The sequence below is a fragment of the Carlito syrichta genome, unplaced genomic scaffold, assembly GCF_000164805.1.
Source record: "Carlito syrichta isolate Samal-C Ts95f unplaced genomic scaffold, Tarsius_syrichta-2.0.1 Scaffold314220, whole genome shotgun sequence".
Classification (NCBI taxonomy): domain Eukaryota; kingdom Metazoa; phylum Chordata; class Mammalia; order Primates; family Tarsiidae; genus Carlito; species Carlito syrichta.
Genome location: NW_007258316.1, coordinates 369,432 through 374,596, shown reverse-complemented (window position 1 = coordinate 374,596; position 5,165 = coordinate 369,432).

The window sequence follows — 5,165 nt, the reverse complement described above, 5'->3', positions numbered from 1 at the left end:
AGGCAGATGCCGCTATGCCCAATTAATTTTTAAAAATTTTTTGTAGACAGGGTCTTGCTTTATTACCCAGGTTGGCCTTGAACTTCTGGACTCAAGCAATCCTTCCCGTCTTGGTCTCCGAAAGTGCTCGGATTACAGGTGTGAGCCATCACACCCAACCAAAAGTTTTTTAAAGTTGATTTTTTTTTTTTTTTTGGTTGAATTGGAGTCTCACTTTGTTGCCCAGACTGGAGTGCACCTGCTGGGCTCCAGTGATCCTTCCGCCTCAGCCTTCCAAGTAGCTGGAACTACAGTCGTGCACTACCATGCCTGGCTAATTTTTTACTTATTGTAGAGATGAGGTCTCGCCAAGTTGCCCAGGTGGGTCTCGAATTCGCAGGCTCAGGCAATCTACTCACCTCAGCCTCCTGAAGCGCTGGGATTACAGGCTGAGCCACCGAGCCCGGCTTAAAGTTGATTTTTTAAAGATGGTATAATATTCCAAAGTTACAGATGAGCCCTAATATAGTAAACCATTCCTTGCTGTCAGGCCTTTAAGATAGCAACAGTATTTTGAATGATCCAGAGTAAGTCGACCTTCATAGATTGACACGCTCATACGGTGAAATGCTCTCCCCCGCTAGAGTACAGACCCAGGCAAGTCTGTATTAGTCTCTCATGGGGACCAGTATTTTGAGAAGTCTGTATGCCTTCTGAGGGTAGAATCTAGAGTCTTGTGTATTCCACAGCGCCATTTTCCAAAATGTATCTCTAGTTCATCATTTTAGATGGTTTGCAAGTGAACATTATTTTTAAATTTCAATATTTGTGTAAATTATCCAGGACTTCAGATGCTATAGCTTCGTACAAGTCAAAAGCATTATTTATTTATTTATTCTAATGTATTTATTTATTTGAGTTGGGGTCTCACGCCGTCATCCAGGCTGGAGTGCAGTAGCACACAGCCACACCAGCATTGAGCTGTTGGCCTCCGGTGATCCTTCTGCCTCAGTCTTCCAAGTAGCAGGAACTATAGGTGCGCATTACCATGCCCACCTATTTATTTATTTATTTATATTTGAGTCAGAGTCTCACTAGTTGTCCAGGTTGGAGTGCAGTGGCATGCTCATGAACACTGCAGTCTCAACCTGCTAGGCTCAGGCGATTCCTCCTCAGCCTTTTTTTTTTTTTTTTTGAGTTGGAGTCTCACTCTGATGCCCAGACTGGAGCGCAGTGGCCGCTTTCGGCCACCGCAGTCTCTACTTCCTGGGTTCTGGTGACCCTACCGCCTCAGCCTTCCAAGTAGCTGGAACTACAGGTGCACACTACCACACCCGGCTATGTTTTTTTTTATTTATTGTAGAGATGAGATCTCGCCAAGTTGCCCAGGCAGGTCTCGAACCCGTGGGCTCAGGCAATCCACTCACTTCAGCTTCCCAAAGCGCTGGGATTACAGGCTGAGCCACTGAACCCGGCTCCTCCTCAGCCTTCTAAGTGGCTGGAACTACAGGCACATGCTAACACGCCCGACTAATATTTTGATTTATTGTAGAGATGAGGTTTCACCAAGTTGCCCAGGCTGTTCTCAAACCCATGGGCTCAGGCAGTACCCTTGCCTCAGCCTCTCAAAAGTGCCGGGATTATAAGCTTGAGCTACTGCGCCTGGCCTACAAGCATTTTAAAAAATGAGTTGATAGCCACTAGGCTCATGAAAAATACAAATCCAAACCATAATGAGATGCCACTTTACACCCACTAGGATAGTTTATTTATACGTGTGTGTCTGTATTAGAAAATAAGTGTTGGTGAAGATGTGGAGAAACTGGAACCTTTGTGCATTGCTGGAAGACAGGTAAAATTGCGAAACTGTTGTGGAAAACATGGTGGTTCCTCACAAAATTAAGTCATTCTATTTCCGAGTATATACACAAAAGAATTGGAAGTCAGTACACCACTGTTCACAGCAGCATGATTCACAGCATCCAACAGGAGGAAACAACCCAAATGTCTATCAATGAATGAACGGGTAAATAAAATGTAATATATACATACAACGAAATATATTCAGCCTTAAAAAAAGTTCAATACATGCTACAACATGAATGACCCTTGAAGATATCACGCTAAGTGAAACAAGCTAGATACGAAGGGACAACAATTGTATGACTCCACTTATTTGTGGTACCAGGAATAGTCAAATTCAGAGAAAGTAGAAGAGAAGTTACCAGGGGTGCTGGGGTGGAGGTGGAGGGATTGTGACTGGGTAGTTACTGTTTTGTTTACAGAGTTTAAGTTTGGGATGATGAAAAAGGTATGAAAACAGATGATGGGTGATGGTTGTACAATGTAAATGTACTTAATGCCACTGAACCAAAAATGATTAAAATGGTAAATTTTATGCTATGCATATTTTGCCACAATTTTAAAAAGTGAGTTGATGTACAAAAAAATTAAGTCCAGATGATATGGTCCCATCATCAAGGTGATCTGTAAATACCCAGGATTAGTAAACACTGTTCTAGCCTCACCACAATGTGGTTATGGATTATTTCCATGCAAATAAGGCTTTTTTCAGTACTCCTCAATTTTGTCTTTGTTTTTTTTTTTTTTGAGTCAGAGTCTGACTCTGTCACCTAGGCTAGAGTGCAGTGGCATGCTGACAGCCACCGCAGCCTCAACCTGCTGGGCTCAGGCGATCCTTCTGCTTCAGCCTTCCAAGTAGCTGGAAGTACAGGTGCACGCCACCATGCCCAGGTAATTTTTTTGATTTATTGTAGAGACGAGGCCTCACCATGTTGCCCAGGCTGGTCTCGAACCGCTGGACTCAAGCAATCCTCTTGCCTCCACCTCCCAAAGTGCTGGGATTACAGGTGAGTTACCACGCCTGGACAATTTTGTTTTAAAAATTTTTTTTTTCTATTTCTGGCCCTCAAAAAAAAATTTGTTTTTGGTCAAGGTCTCTGTTGCCCAGGCTGGAATGCAATGGCTTGATCATGTTCACCACAGCCTTCAGCTCCTGGGCTCAGGTGATCCTTCCACGTCAGCCTCCCAAATAGCTAGGACTATAGGTAAGCACCATCACACCAGGCTAATTTTTTTTTCAATTTTTTATTTCTTGTAGAGACAAGGTCTCACTATATTGCCTAGTCTAGTTTCAAACTTCTGGGCTCAATCCTCCTTCCTCAGACTCCCAAAGTGTTGGAATTACAGGCATGAGCCTCTACACCTCACCCTCAAAATGTTTTTAAATGCTCTGTGGAAAATACACAGGTAGAAAGAGAAGAAAATGTGAGATTTCTTGAGAACCTATGTTGTAGAAGTGTTTTACCTATTTTTTTTTTTTTTTTTGAGTTGGAGTCTCACTCTTGTCACCCAGACTGGAGTGCAGTGGCTGCTCCCGGCCACCGCAGGCTTGACCTGCTGGGTCTGGCGATCCTTCCGCCTCAGCCTTCCAAGTAGCTGGAACTACAGGCGTGTGCTACCATACCCAGCTAATTTTTGATTTATTGTAGAGATGAGGGCTCGCCAAGTTGCCCAGGTGGGTCTCGAACCTGCGGGCTCAGGCAATCCACTCACCTCAGCTTCCCAAAGGCACGGGATTACAGGCTGAGCCACTGAGCCCAGCTGTGTTTTACCTATTTTATTTCACTTAATTCTAACACTGTGATATGAGCATTAATCCACATTCTGATTGGGATACTTGGCCCCACTGTCAGTAAGTGGTCTAACCAGTATCCCACACTGAGCCTGTTCACCTTCCATATTTTGTTCTCTTTCTGGTACCTTACTGCTTCCTGCTTAACTCTTTTCTTTCCACTGAGTATTGCAAAAAACTTTACCCATGTGGGATTTTGCATATGAAAGGAATTAATTGGAAAAACATAAATTGTGGATCAAGCAGTAGCTAAATAACAGAATCAAATCTCGTCCCTCACAGCATAGCACACACACCAGCGCCAGAAACAGAACTGGGCACCCACCTGGGATTTGTGGCTCTTTTGGTGTCTTCAGTTTTGAGTCAGATGTAGTTGTCACATCCCATATAAAAATAGACAGAATACATCCTTATCATGGAAGCTTTGAAAAATACAAACATGCACAGAGGAAAAACGCCCCTGCTACAAAGCCCCAGGCACCTCATCACCTAGAAATAATCACAGTCCATATGTTCGGCAATCACCAACATGGGGTGGAAGGATCTCCTGAGCTCAGCAGGTCGAGGTTGCGGTGGCCGTGAGCATGCCACTGCACTCCAGCCTGGGCGACAGAGTGAGGCTCCAACTCAAAAAAAAATTGTGTAGTTTGGAGAAACCATATTTTATTAAAGCAATCTTGTGGAGGAAATGTAGGTATAATTTTTTTCCGAGACTTCATTCTTGTTACAATGCCTTGAGAAAAAAGGGGAGTCCTTGTCTTAGAGAGCTTTCTACAGAAGACAGAAACTTGCCCTTCGATTAGCCCTTTAGTTTGCTTCTCTCCACCCACCTAATCACCAATCAAGTAACCCACTGAACTTTTCCCAAGTTGTCTCTCTCATTTGATTCCTCTTTTTACCCCAGTCTTCCTGGCACACAGCAGACCGATTTCTCTTACTCCAGCACTCCCAGTTCTCTTAAAGAGGCTTTCTGAGCCAGGCTCGGTGGCTCAGCCTGTAATCCTGCGCCTTTGGGAGGCTGAGGTGAGTGAATTGCCTGAGCCCGCGGGTTCGAGACCCGCCTGGGCAGCGAGACCTCATCTCTATAATAAATAAAAAAATCAACTAGGCGTGGTAGTGCATGCCTGTAATTCCAGCTACTCGGAAGGCTGAGGCGGAAGGATTGCTAGAGCCCAGCAGGTCGAGGCTGCGGTGGCCAGGAGCGGCCACTGCACTCCAGTCTGGGCGACAGAGTGAGACTCCAACTCAAAAAAAAAAAAAAAAAAAAAAAAAAGAGGCTTTCTGTCCTTTTAAAGATACTGTCTTAGTCGGGCTCGGTGGCTCAGCCTGTAATCCCGGGCCTTGGGAGGCTGAGGTGAGTGGATTGCCTGAGCCCACAGGTTTGAGACCCGCCTGGGCAACTTGGCGACACCTCATCTCTACAAGAAATCAAAAATTAGCTGGGCGTGGTAGCGCACACCTGTAATTCCGGCTACTTGGAAGGCTGAGGCAGAAGGATTGCCGGAGCCTAGCAGGTTGAGGCTGCGGTGGC